Source organism: Phocoena phocoena, chromosome 19, assembly GCF_963924675.1.
Source record: "Phocoena phocoena chromosome 19, mPhoPho1.1, whole genome shotgun sequence".
Lineage (NCBI taxonomy): Eukaryota > Metazoa > Chordata > Mammalia > Artiodactyla > Phocoenidae > Phocoena > Phocoena phocoena.
Genome location: NC_089237.1, coordinates 50529562 through 50544644, shown reverse-complemented (window position 1 = coordinate 50544644; position 15083 = coordinate 50529562).

The following is a 15083-nucleotide window of genomic DNA, read 5'->3' as shown; positions in this document are numbered from 1 at the left end:
AGCATTGTTGTAGGTCAACCACCTCAAAAAGAAACTCACTCACAGAAGAAGAGACCAGATGTGTGGTTACTGGGGCAGGTGGGAATTGGATGAAGGCAGTCAAAGGGCTCAAACTTCCATTTGTAAGATAAGTACTAGGGATGTGATGTACGACATGAGAAATAACACTGCTGTAAGTTATATATGAAAGTTAAGAAAGTAAATCCTGAGTTCTCATCACGAGGAAAAATACTTCTTATTTCTTTAATTTTGTATCTATACAAGACGATGCATGTTCACTAAACTTATTGTGTTAATCATTTCATGATGTATGTGAGTCAAATCATTATGCTATCTCCCTTAAATTTATCCAGTTCTGTCAGTTTTATCTCAATAAAACTGGAAGGAAAAAAATAATCGAATGGCTCAAACCAATCCCAAACTTTCTTTTCCCACTGCCTGCTGTCCGGTCGATTCCTGGCTTCTCCAACCATTCCTTTATATGTTTCATTCATTCCACAAAAATGTGAATGCCTACTGTGTTGTTACAAGAGCAGTTGTGTCACCTAATCAGCCTGACCCATAAGTTCAGAGGTCTTTTTGAGTGCCAACCTCAGTGTTCTGGGAAAACTGAAGAAGGGACGCAAGTGATGAATCTAGGTTAGGTGTTTGTGTGTGTGTCTCATTCCAGTGGTCAAGGGCCCCACCCTTCATGACTGTGGGACCAGATGAGAAGAGAGAGATGCTTGGTGGAAGCTTGATAGTCTATCAGCCCTCCCCACAACCTGGACCTTATCTTTGTCTGAAATATATGGCATTGTTGTTTGACAGGTATCTTTTTAGTAAAATGTTATGAACCTCTTGTTAGTTGGGATTATTTTTGCTTTTGATCAAAGAGAAAGGAAGAAGTAAATACGAATTCTAGAATCTAATGCTTTAACAACAAAGCAGGAGTTAGCAGAGGTGGCCCATGCTGCAGAGATCCAACTAAGGGCCGTGAATGGATATAGGTGACTTATATGTATATGGAGGTAGGTCAGGGAAGGGAGGAGACTCAGGAATGGGACAAGGGATAGAGTTCAGGTCACAGATGGGTCAAAGGTACCATGACGTAGTGACATAAAAAGGTGAAATTCACAAACAGCTGTAATGGAAACTAGTGGGACAATTGAGGAATTGCAAATATGGGCAACGTATTAGGTAATAGTAGCCTCTCAATTGTTAAATTTCTTGACTGATAATCATATCAGTGACTGTGTAAGAGAACGTCCTTAATCTTAGGAAATACCATATAAATACTTAGGCATGTGGGAGTATTGAAGTGTAAAGTATCATGACGATACAACTTACTCCCAAATGGTTCAAGGTATAGAAGAAGCATCTGTGACAAAATACCAATATTTGATTAAGTGAAAAGTACATGGGTGTCTGTTGTACTGCTATTCTGTTAACTTTTCTATGGATATGAAAAAATTTTTTAATGTGAAATGTCCTTCTTCTTGGCCCCAGTCACTTGGGGTTGGTGGAGTTTCCCAACCTTTTATCCAGAATGTCTGTTCCCCAGACAACAGACACTGCTCTCGAAAGCCCTTATGCCCTTATATCTCCCCACTATCCCTACCCCCTCATGGACCCAACAGCTCTCCTCCAGGGCTCTCACTGTGCTCTATAATCACAGAACAAGTTCACTTCATGGCATTCTTCTATTTAGCTTCCTCTTCCCCAGGAGCCTGAGATGTCCTTGGTGACAGTGGCTGGGTAGTTCTCCTTTGTGTTCCTTCTAGCATTCGGCATCATGCATGGCCTACAGGAAGTACATTACAGGTGTAGGGCATGTTGTGGAAGTAGTGAGTGAGTGAATGGCTCGCTGGAAGCAGAGAGAAACAGAGATGGTTCGTGGAGTTGTGACAAATGAAGGCAAGTAACCTCCAGGCTGGTTGACAGGGACTGAAATGATCAACATGTAAATGGGTGCAGATTCTTGGTGTTTAAGACTCAAAAATGCGGCCTAAGGGACTTCCCTGGGGGTCCAGTGGTTAAGACTGTGCTTCCACTGCAGGGGGCGCAGGTTCGATCCCTGGTCAGGGAGCTGGAGAAACAATGAAGAGGGTGGACTGAGAGGGGTCAGAGAGGTGAAGAAATCTGGGGCAAGACTGAGTTATCAAATTGGGAAACATCAGAGCAGCATGAGATTAGGGAGACCAAGTATAATCACACAGGACTGAAGGCGGGAAGCTTCCTCTTGAACTCTGGATCACACACACGGTCCGTTTACTTACCGTTTACTAATGACTCCTCCAGGCCCAGCGCTTGCCAGGAATCACAGGGAGAAAAGAATACATAGCACCCGAGCCCTATGCAGGAGGTGCTACAGATGAGAGAGTGTTTAGGGAAGTCCCCTGGGCAGGTTGCAGCATCCTTGGCATCTGAAAACAGCTCTCCACCTGGGCCCGGGGCAGGTAGAGACCCGAAACGGGGTGAGTGAACCAGGCACGTGGACTGGAGATCAGTGTGACCCTGGGGAGACAGAGGCCCGGGAGGTGGCCCCCGTGGGTGCCACAGGATCTGTGCCCCGAGAGCCGCCCCTGGAAGGGTCTCCTTGGCTTGCAGGGGGCAGGGGCAGCACAGCCCCAGAGGCCCTACAGCCCCAGCCTGTGCTTTGTTGTTGCCTTCAGCCTTTTCAGAGGGTGAGGGCTGGGACAGGCGCTGTGTGAGAAGGACGCTGGGTGACCTCAGCCTGACAGGATAAACTCTGCTGAACCTTCTACAAACACGCCCGCCCGTCAGCTGGAGAGCTGGCTCCTGCAAAGCGTATCAGGTTGTGGGTGAGGCTTGCTTGTTTCGCACTTTCAGCTCCGGAAGGGACTGAGGGGAACCTCAGTTATCTGTGCTTGTGACACCTCCCAGGTCCCTGCAGGGATTCCTCCTCAGTGACTCATTCACTTGTTCATTCACCTGGTGGTGACTGAGCCCCTGCCTCAAACCAGGAATTTGGGACTTGGCAATACTGCAGTGGACAGACCACAACCAAAGGGTCTCTGCTCTGATGATGCTTTACATTCTGCTGGGAGGCGACAGCTCCAAATAAACTCATACTAAATCGCATATGTCAGGTGGTGCTAAGTGCCGCAAAGTGGAGCGTGGGGGGAAGCAGGGGAAGGGCTTGATGATGGCAGGTGGGGACAGGAGGGGGTGATTTTATTTTACCTTTAAGTTTTTGGCCGTGCCACGCAGCATGTGGGATCTTAGTTCCCCAACCACAGATCAAACCCATGCCCCCGGAAGTGGAAGTGCATAGTCGTACCCACTGGACCGCCAGAGAAGTCCCAGGAGAGGTGATTTTAGATGGGATGTCCAAAGTCCCTGTGAAAACGTCAGCTCTCTGCTTCTGTTAGTGGTGACCAGAGCCTGAGACCTGCCTGGGGAGCTCTGCCTACCCCTGGAGGCTGTGACAGGAACCATATGCAAGGCTGAGCAGCTGGCCCTCCGCAGCAGACAGAAAGCGCGCAGAGAACGTGCCAGGAGCAGAGGCTGCCCGTGGCCAATGCCCTCACTACCCATCTTCTCCCCTCTCCTTCCTGTGCAGAATCTTGCTCTCCCCCTTTTCTCGCCTTCCAACTCCCCCACTGAGTTCCGCCCCCACCACCCTTCTGAGACTGCTCTGCCCAAACCCACTGATCACTGACAAATCCCATGGACATTTCTCAGCAGCACTGATGCTTTCCCCCTCCCGTTTGAAGCTCTTCTCTCGTTTTCTGGGACATCACCCTCTCCAAGTTCCCTTCCCTCCTATTTAAAGGCTCCTCTTGCCCTTAAAATGTTAGTGCTTTCTGAGTTCCATACACAGCCTAGTTTTTTCACTCAAATCATATTCCTGGGGTGACTTACCCCCTCCCAAATCTCTCTGCAGCCCCGATCCCTCTCCTGAGCTCCAAACCCCACCTATCCAGCTGCTTGCTATCCTAGAGGAACTGCTCAAAGTGTTCTAATTATTGCCAGGTTGTGAATCCCTTTAGAGAAGGATCTCAAATAATGTATTATTTATTTCTGCAATGCCTGCTACCCTGCTTGTACCCCATAAGCACTCAAGAAACCCAAAATTACTTCAGTCTTGGCCATAGGCCCTGCCATTTGGGGGATTATCTATAGTTTCTAGCTAGCTATCCTCTCAAAGCCCCATCTCTGGGGGATTGTGAGCAATGACACTGACACATGGTACTGGGAGATGGCAGAAGACTAATCTTCCTGGGAAAAAGTGGAAAGACTTCGAGACTGTCCCCAGGCAAGGCCCAGCCAGCCTTTGTCAAGAGTCCCCAGAACTGAAGCATTCACGGATACCAGAGAGCAGGCCAAAGGGCACTCTTAGACAGCCGGACAGCCCGACCTGCGCATCCCTGCCCATGGCCACTGCCCGAAGTCACGCTTCAACATCCTCCACCTACACCAGTGTTCATTTCCTCTCTGACCCCTCAGGCTCCTGCTCTCCTCCACGGGCTGCCAAAGCTGATGGAAAATAGAACTTGTCGCTTCCCTCCTCCAGGTTAAACGTTAAAGGAATCCCTGCCACCTAGAGAAAAGCCCAAACTCCTGGGCAGAGCTTTCAAGGCCCCCCACTAATCCATCCACCCACATCCCCACGCCCCCTTTTATCACCTGCTCCAGGCTCTCCTAAGCCTGCACCCATCTCTGAATCCCCCTCTTTCTGCTAAGCCGCAACTTCCTATACTATGCAATTGCTTGAGAACCCCAAAGACAGAACGATATTCCGACCCCTATGAAATTCTACCATGCAACTTTTTAAAAACTCCTTGTCAGACAATTCCAAATACATGCTAGCCTTCCGACTTTGTGTCCCATGAAAATTTAGTACCCAGCTCTCCATCCACGTTACTTAGAGGAATTTTGAGCAAGGTCTGGAACACAGCCCAAGAAATCTCCAGGATGACCCTGATCGATTGTCCTTTGGGCGTGATTATTAACTGCTTGAATAATTTAACTCTCCTAATATGTGGCCACCATTCTCTACACTGGCCACAAGCATATTGGGAGACTGATGAAGAACTTGCTGGAGTCAAGCACTCCCCCCATTTCCTGGGCTATCGATCCAGAAACCCAGAAGGGCTAGTCTGATAGGCCCTGTTCTGAATTGTGAACCCATTCTGGTTCCTACCAGTTATTTTGATCCAGCTCGAACACACTTTAGTAACCTACTCTTCCTACCAGATACTGGAACGTATCATAAAGCCACAATCAAGTGTGCACAGGCAGATCAATGGAGTAGAACACAAGGTCAAGAAATAGACCCAAACACACACGTACAGGAATTTAGAATGTAGCAAAGGTGGCATTTCAAATCAGGGAAAGGTGGGTTGTTTAATAAATGACATTTGGACAATACAGTAAAGCCAGATCTGTACCTCATGACTTACACTATGATAAATTCCAAATGGATGAAAGATTTAAATATAAAAACTAAAATCATAAAAGAATTAATATTATAAAAGGATGGGATCTTAAAAATACTAGAAAAAGAAGTGAGAATCTTCTAACAATCTCAGAATGGTGAGGGCTTTTTAAAAGTCTAACTCAAAAACCTAGGAGCTTTAAAAGACTTATTGATAAATGCAATTAATAAAAATAAAAATGTTCAACTTGGCAAAAACCACTATAAGCAGTCAAAAGACACCCTATTACCTCTGACCTCATCTCCTCTTCTTCAGGCCCCCTGGCCTCCCTGCTTTCCTTCAACACCCCAAGAATGCTCCCACTTCAGGACCTTCTAATTGCTGTGCCCTTGGCCTGGAAAACTCTTCCCCCAGAACCCCATGGTCTTTCTCCCCCCATCAACTCCTTTGGGTCTTTTGTTTTTCTTTTCTGTTTTTGGCCACAAGACTTGAGGGATCTTAGTTCCCCAACCAGGGATCAAACCCATGCCCTCAGCAGTGAAAGTGCCAAGTCCTAACCACTGGACTCCTCTGGGTCTTTATTTCACTATCACATTCTCAGCAAGACCTCCCTTGACCACCGTACTTAAAATCCGCATGTGCCCGCGCGCGCGCACACACACATACACACACGCGGTAACATGTAGATATATGGGTATTCTCAGTATAATTCTTTCACCTTTTCTTAATGTCTGAAAATTTTCATAATAAAATGTTGAAAAACACCCACACAAACCTATTCCTCTTTCCTTGTTTTCCCACTGGACATGTCACCACCACCTGACATACATTTTATGTATTTATCTACCCCACCCTGCTTAAGGGCTGTTCACTGCTCCATCTCCAGTTTGTAAAACAGGTGCCTATTGCTATACCAACATTAAATTCCTGGTTTTAATATTGTACTATAAACATGTAAGGCTGGGAAAAACGGGGAAGGGGGCTTCGTCACTCCTCTCCCCTCTAGACTTTGCAACCTCCTGTGAATCTATAGTTATTTCAAAATATATGTACTAATGAGAGAGCAGTACCTAGTACATAATTGGTATTCAGTATTTGTCAAATGAATCAACCCCATGACTTAGTGAAATTATATGATTTATATTAAGTGATAAAACACTACTACGTGTGTGAAAAAGGGAAGGATTTTCATATTTGCTTGTGTATGCATACATTATCTCTGGAAGAAAATATAAAACTGCTAATACTTGCTGCTCAGGTAAAAAAGTCTGGGTGACTAGAGAACAGGGGCAAGAAGACTTTTCAACAAACCTTTTGTACCTCTTGAGTTTTGAACCAAGTGAATGTATTATCCATTCAGAATACAATTTAAATTAGAAAATTTTCTGTTCTGGCATCTTCCTCAGGATCAATGTCAACTTTACCTATCTACAGGATTCAGGTTCTTTGCATTTTTGAAAAATCACTATAGCAGGAGTTTTCACACCTATGCACCTTTGTCCTTGTGATCCTTAAGCCCCCTCCACCTAAAAACCAAACAGCTATAAAAGACATTTTTTAAAAAAGAAATTTGAATACCACACTGCAGCTGACCCTTGAACAATGAGGATTTCAACTGCATGGGTCCACTTATACACCTTTTTTTTCCAGTTCTAAGTACTACAGTAATACGTGATCTGAGGTTGGTTGAATCCTCAGATGCAGAACCTCGGAGGCAGAGGGCCAACTCTGTTTTGACTGCTTAGAGGGTTGGCATCCCTAACCCCCCACGTTGTCCAAGGGTCAACTGTATATAATCGGTACTATTCAATTACTGTTACTTTTCTTAGGTCTGTTAGTGGTATTGTGATTATGTAGAAAATGTCCTTCATCTTAGGAGATAATGCTGAAGAGTTTAGAGGTGAGGGGCCATGCTGTCTGCAACTTTTATGTGACCCAACAACAAAAAAGTGTGTATAGATATAAATGTATTGATTATAGAGACATACGTGCATGTGTAAACACACGTCTACACGTAGATACAGACGTAGTTAGAGATAAAAACTCACATGGCAAAGGTTAATTGGTCAATTCATGGAAGGGTTACATACTGTACTGTTCTTTCAACTTTTCTGCAGGTTTAAAATTTTTCAAAATAACAAGTTGAGGGGAAAATTTTTTGACAATTTAAATTTGTACTTTATCTTTGCATAAATGGTATAACCATCCATAATAATTATCTCTTTTAATTTAATTTTTATTTTATACTGAGGTGTAGTTGATTTACAATGTTGTGTTAGTTTCAGGTGTACAGCAGTGGTTCAGTTATATATATATCCATTCTTTTTCAGATTCTGTTCCCATATAGGTTATTACAGAATATTGAGTAGAGTTCTCTGTGCTATACAGTAGGTCCTTGTTGGTTATCTATTTTATATATAGTAGTGTGTGTTTGTTAATCCCAACATCCTAATTTATTCTTCCCCCAGCCACCACCTTTCCCCTTTGGTAACCAAAATCTTGGTTTCGAAGTCTGTGAGTCTGTTTCTCTTTTGTAAATAAGTTCATTTGTATCATCTTCCTAAATTCCACATGTAAGTGATATATGATATTTGTCTTTCTCGGTCTGACTTCACTTAGAATGATAATCTCTAGGTCCATCCATGTTGCTGCAAATGGCATTTCATTTCTTTTTATGGCTGAGTAATATTCCATTGTATATATGTACTACATCTTCTTTATCCATTCCTCTGTCAATGGACACTTAGGTTGCTCCCATGTCTGGCTATTGTATATAGTGCTGCAGTGAACATTGGAGTGCATGCATCTTTTTTTTTTCTTCAATTTTTTGGCAGCATTGGGTCTTCGTTTTTGTGCGTGGAGTTTCTCTGGGTGTAGCGAGCTGGGGCTACTCTTCGTTGTGGTGTGCGGGCTTCTCATTGTGGTGGCTTCTCTTCTTGTGGAGCATGGGCTCCAGGTGCATGGGCTACAGTAGTTGTGGCATGCAGGCTTAGAAGTTGTGGCTTGCAGTCTCTAGAGTGCAGGCTCAGTGGTTGTGGCGCACGGGTTTAGTTGCTCCACGGCATGTGGGATCTTCCCAGACCAGGGATTGAACCCATGTCTCCTGAATTGTTAGGCGGATCCTTAGCCACTGCACCACCAGGGAAGTCCCACATGTATCTTTTTGAATTATAGTTTTCTCCAGATACATGCCCAAGAGTGGGAATGCTGGATAATATTGTAGTTCTATTTTTAGTTTTTTAAGGAACCCCTCCATACTGTTCTCCATAGTAGTTGTACCAATTTACATTCCCACCAATAGTGTAGGAGGGTTCCCTTTTCTCTGTACCCTCTCCAGCATTTATTGTTTGTAGATTTTTAAAAATTTATTTATTTATTTGGCTGCACCAGGTCTTAGTTGCAGCATGCAGGATCTTCATTGCGGCATGTGGGATCTTTTTAGTTGTGACATGTGAGATCTTTAGTAGTGGCATGTGGGATCTCTTAGTTGTGGCATGCGGGCTCTTAGTTGCATCACGTGGGATCTAGTTCCCAAAACCCAAGCCCCCTGCATTGGGAGCATGGACTCTTAACCACTGGACCACCAGGGAAATACCTGTTTGTAGATATTTTGATGATGGCCATTCTGACTGGTGTGAGGTGATACCTCACTGTAGTTTTGATTTGCATTTCTCTAATAATTAGTGATGTTGAGCATCTTTTCATGTGCCTCTTGGCCATCTGTGTCTTCTTTGGAAAAATGTCTATTTAGATCCTCTGCCCTTTTTTTTTTTTTTTTTTTTTTTTTTTGCGGTACGCGGGCCTCTCACTTTTGTGGCCTCTCCCGTTGCGGAGCACAGGCTCCGGACGCACAGGCTCAGCGGCCATGGCTCACGGGCCTAGCCGCTCTGCGGCATGTGGGATCTTCCCAGACAGGGGCATGAACCCATGTCCCCTGCATCGGCAGGCGTACTCTCAACCACTGCGCCACCAGGGAAGCCCCCTCTGCCCATTTTTTGATTGGGTTGTTTGTTTTGTTGTTTTTGTTGTTGTTCTTTTTTTATTTTTTCTGATATTGAGCTGCATGAGCTGTTTGAATATTGTGGAGATTAATCCTTTGTTGGTTGCTTTGTTTGCAAATATTTTCTCCCATTCTGTGGGTTGTCTTTTCATTTTGTTTATGGTTTCCTTTGCTGAGCAAAAGCTTTTAAGTTTCATTAGGTCCCATTTGTTCATTTTTGTTTTTATTTTCATTACTCTATGAGGCAGATCCAAAAAAATCTTGCTGTGATTCATGTCAAAGAGTGTTCTGCCTCTGTTTTCCTCTAAGGGTTTTACAGTATCTCGTGTTACATTTAGGTCTTTAATCCATTTTGAGTTTATTTTTGTGTATGGTGTTAGAGAATGTTCTAATTTCATTCTTTTACATGTACTTGTCCAGTTTTCCCAGCACCATTTACTGAAGAGACCATCTTTTCTCCATTGTATATTCTTTCCTCCTTTGTCATAGATTAATTGACCATAGGTGTGTGGGTTTATTTCTGGGCTCTCTACCCTGTTCCATTGATCTATATTTCTGTTTTTGTGCCAGCATCATACTGTCTTGATTACTGTAGTTTTGTAGTATAGTTTGAAGTCAGGGAGCCTGATTTCTCCAGCTCCGTTTTTCTTTCTCAGAATTGCTTTGGCTATTCAAGGTCTTTTGTGTTTCCATACAAATTAAAAAATTTTTATTCTAGTTCTGTGGAAAATGCCATTGGTAATTTGATAGGGATTGCATTGACTCTGTAGATTGCCTTGGGTGGTATAGTCATTTTGATAATATTGATTCTTCCAATCCAGGAACATCGTATATCCTTCCATCTGTTTGTGTCATCTTCGATTTCTTTCATCAGCATCTTATAGTTTTCAGAGTACAGGTATTTTGCCTCCTTAGGTAGGTTTATTCCTAGGTATTTTATTCTTTTGGGTGTGATAGTAAATGGGATTGTTTCCTTAATTTCTCTTTCTGATCTTTCATTGTTAGTATATAGAAATGCAACAGATTTCTGTGTATTAATTTTGTATCCTGTAACCTTACCAAATTCATTGATGAGCTCTAATAGTTTTCTGGTAGCATCTTTAGGATTTTCTATGGATAGTACCATGTCATCTGCAGACAGTGACAGTCTTACCTCTTTTTTTCCAATTTGGATTCCTTTTATCCTTTATTTCTCCCTGATTGCCATGGCTAAGACTTCCAAAACTATGCTGAATAAAAGTGGCAAGAGTGGACATCCTTGTCTTGTTCCTGATCTTAGAGGAAATGCTTTCAGCTTTTCACCATTGAGTATGATGTTAGCTGTGAGTTTGTCATATATGGCCTTTATTATGTTGAGGTAGGTTCCCTCTATGTCCACTTTCTGGAGAGGTTTTTTTTTTTTTAAATCATAAATGGGTGCTGAATTTTGTCAAAAGCTCTTTCTGCATCTACTGAGATGTTCGTATGGTTTTTATTCTTCAATTTGTTAATGTGGTGTATCACACTGATTGATGTGTGGATATTGAAAAATCATTGCATCCCTGGGATAAATGCCACTTGATTGTGGTGTATGATCCTTTTAATGTATTGTTGGATTCGGTTTGCCAGTATTTTGTTGAGAATTTTTGCGTCTATGTTCATCAGTGTTATTGGCCTGTAATTTTCTTTTTTTGTGGTTATCTTTGGTTTTGGTATCAGGGTGATGGTGGCCTCAGAAAATGAGTTTGGGAGTGTTCCTCTGCAACTTCTTGGAATAGTTTCAGAAGGATAGGTGTTAACTCTTCTCTAAATGTTTGATAGAATTCGCCTGTGAAGTCATTTGGTCCTGGACTTTTGCTTGTTGGAAGTTTTAAAATCACAGTTTCAATTTCAGTACTTGTGATTGGTCTGTTCATATTTTCTATTTCTTCTTGGTTCAGTCTTGGAAGATTGTACCTTTCTAAGAATTGTCCATTTCTTCTAGGTTGTCCATTTTATTGCCATATAGTTGCTTGTAGTAGTCTCTTGTGATCCTTTGTATTTCTGTGGTGTCAGTTGTAATTTCTTTTTCATTTCTAATTTTACCGATTTGAGCCCTTTCCCTTTTTTTCTTGATGAGTCTGGGTGAAGGTTTATCAATTCTGTATATCTTTTCAAAGAACATTTTTTAGTTCCATTGATCTTTTCTATTGTTTTCTTCATCTCTATTTCATTTATTTCTTCTCTGATTTTTATGATTTCTTTCCTTCTACTAATTTTGGGTTTTGTTTGTTCTTCTTCCTCTAGTTGCTTTAGGGGTAAGGTTAGGTTGTTTATTTGAACTGCTTTTGCTACATCCCAAAGGTTTTGGATCATTGCATTTTCGTTTTCATTTGTCTCTAGGTATTTTTTTATTTCCTCTTTGACTTCTGTGGTGATCCAGTGGTTGTTTAATAACATATTGTTCAGCCTCCACGTGTTTGTGTTTTTTTGCAGTTTTTTTCTTATAGTTGATTTCTAATCTCATAGCGTTGTGGTCAGAAAAGATGCCTGATATAATTTCAATTTTCTTTTATAAGTTTATTTATTTATTTTTGGCTGCACTGGGTCTTCGTTGCTGCATGCAGGCTTTCTCTAGTTGCAGCGAGTGGGGGCTACTCTTCGTTGTGGTGCACAGGCTTCTCACTGCGGTGGTTTCTCTTGTTGCAGAGCACAGGCTCTAGGCATGTGGGCTTCAGTAGTTGTGGCACGCGGGCTCAGTAGTTGTGGCTTGCAGGCTCCAGAGTGCAGGCTCAGTAGTTGTGGTGCACGGGCTTAGTTGCTCCGTGGCATGTGGGATCTTCCCCAACTAGGGCTCAAACCTGTGTCCCCTGCATTGGCAGGCGGATTCTTAACCACTACGCCACCAGGGAAGTCCTATTTCAATTTTCTTAAATGTACTGCAGTTTGCCCTGTGGCCAGCATGTGATCAATCCTGGAGAATGTTCCATGTGCAGTTGAGAAGAATACGTATTCTGCTGCTTTCAGATGGAATGTTCTATAAATATCAACTAAGTCCATCTGGTCTAATGTGTCATTTAAGACCTGTGTTTCCTTATTGATTTTTTGTCTGGATGGTCTGTCCATTGATGTAAGTGGGGTGTTAAAGTCCCCCACTATTACTGTTACTGTCAATTTCTCCTTTTATGGATGTTAGCATTTGCCTTATATATTGAGGTTCTGCTATACTGGGTGCATATATGATTGTTATATCTTCTTCTTGGATTGATCCCTTGATCATTATGTAGTGTCCTTCTTTGTCTCTTGTAACAGTCTTTATTTTAAAGTCTATTTTGTCTCATATGAGTATTGCTGCTCCAGCTTTCAATTTCCATTTGCATGAAATATCTTTTTCCATCCCCTCACTTTCAGTCTGTATGTGTCCCTAGATCTGAAGTAGGTCTCTTGTAGACAGCATATATGGGTCTTGTTTTTCTTAATCCATTCAGCCAGCCTATGTCCTTTGGTTGGAGCATTTAATCCATTTACATTTGAGGTAATTATCGATATGTATGTTCTTATTGCCATTTTGTTAATTGTTAGGATTTGGTTTCTAAGTCTTTTTTCTTCCCTTCCTCTTTCATTCTCTTCTCTTGGGATTTGATGACTATCTTTAGAGTTGTGTTTGGATTGCTTTTTCTTTTTTTTGTGTGTTATCTATTGTAGACTTTTTATTTGCAGTTACTATGAGGTTTTGATACAGAAGTCTGTATAGATACAGGATTGTTTGAAGTTACCGGTCTCTTAATTTCAAATGCATATCCAGTATCCTGCATTTGTGCTCTCCTCTTCTCAGAATTGCTGGTTTTGATATCATATTTGTGTGTGGATGATTTCCTACCCTTACTATACTCTTGACTTTACGATTTGTAATTTTCTTGTTTCTGATTATGACCTTTCCTTCTCCACCTAGAGAAGTTCCTTTAGCATTTGTTGTAAAGCTGGTTTGGTGGTGCTGAATTCTCTTAGTGTTTGCTTGTCTGTAAAGCTTTTGATTTCTCTGTTGAATCTGAATGAGAGCCCTGCTGGGTCAAGTATTCCTGGTTGTAGGTTTTTCCCTTTCATCGCTAAATATATTGTGCTGTTTCCTTATGGCCTGCAGGGTTTGTGCTGAAAATTCAGCTGATAACCATATGGGGATTCCCTTGTATGTTATTTGCTGCTTTTTCTTTATTGCTTTTAATATTTTCTCTGTCTTTAGTTTTCGTCAGTTTGATTAATATGTGTCTTGGCACGTTCCTCCTTAGGTTTATTCTGTATGGGACTCTGCGCTTCCTGGACGTGAGTGTTTCCTTTCCCACGTTAGGGAAGTTTTCAGCTATCTCTTCAAATATTTTCTCAGGCCCTTCCTCTCTTCTCCTTCTGGCACCCCTATAATGTAAATGTTGGTGCGTTTAATGTTATCCCAGAGGCCTCTTAGACTGTCCTCGTTTCTTTTCATTCTTTTTTCTTTATTCTGTTCTGCAGCAGTGATTTCCACCAATGTCTTCCAACTCACATATCTGTTCTGCCTCATTTATTCTACTATTGATTCCCTCTAGTGTATTTTTCATTTCAGTTATTGTATTGTTCATCTGTTCTTTCAATCTTCTAGCTCCTTGTTAAACATTTCTTGTATCTTCTTGTTCTGTGCTTCCATTCTTTTTCTGAGATCTTGCATCATGTTTACTCTCATTCTCTGAATTATTTTTCAGGCAGATTGCCTATCTCCACTTCACTTAGGTGTTCTTCTGGGTTTTTACCTTGTTCCTTCATCTGGAACATATTTCTCTGCTGTCTCATTTTGTCTGACTTTCTGTGTTTGTGGTCTCCATTTCAGGCTGCAGACTTGTAGTTCCTCATCCTTCTGGTGTCTGCCCCTGATGGGTGAGGTTGGTCCAGGGGCTTGTGTAGGCTTCCTGGTGGGAGGGACTGGTGCCTGCCCACTAGTGGGTGGAGGTGGATCTTGGCCCTCTGGTGGACAGGGCCATTTCAAGGGGTGTGTTTAGAGGCAGCTGTGTGCTCAGGACGTCTTTAGGCAGCCTGTCTGCTGATGGCTGGGGCTGGCTTCCGACACTGTTGGTTCTTTGGCCTGGGAGCCTGCAGGCTGTTGAGTGGGGCCAGGTCTCCATGCCAAAATGGCGACTTCTGGGAGAGCTCACATCAATGAATATTCCCTGGGGCCTCTGCCACCAGTGTCCTTGCCCACACAGTGAGCCACAGCCAACCCCCACCTCCCCAGGAGACCCTCCAAGACCCACAGGTAGGTCTGGCCCAGGCTCCTAAGGAGGTCACTGCCTTGCCCTGGGTACCAGTGCAGGCGAAACCCTGTGTGTGCCCTCCAAGAATGGAGTCTCTGTTTCTCCCAGTCCTGTGTAGCTCCTGCACTCAAGGCCCACTGGCCTTCAAAGCCAAATGCTCTAATGGCTCCTCCTCCCGAGGCCAGACCCCCAGGCTGGGGAGCTTGACATGGGGCTCAGAACGCTCACTCCTGTGAGAGAACCTCTTCGATATAATTACTTTCCAGCTTGTAGGTTGCCCACCTGGTGGGTATGGGATTTGGTATCACGAAAGCACCCCTCCTACCGTCTTGTTGTGGCTTCTTCTTTGTCTTTGGATGTAGATTATCTTTTTTGGTAGGTTCCAGTCTTTTTTGTCGATGATTATTCATAGCTGTTAGTTGTGATTTTGGTGTTTTCCTGTGAGGGGGTGAACTCAAGTTC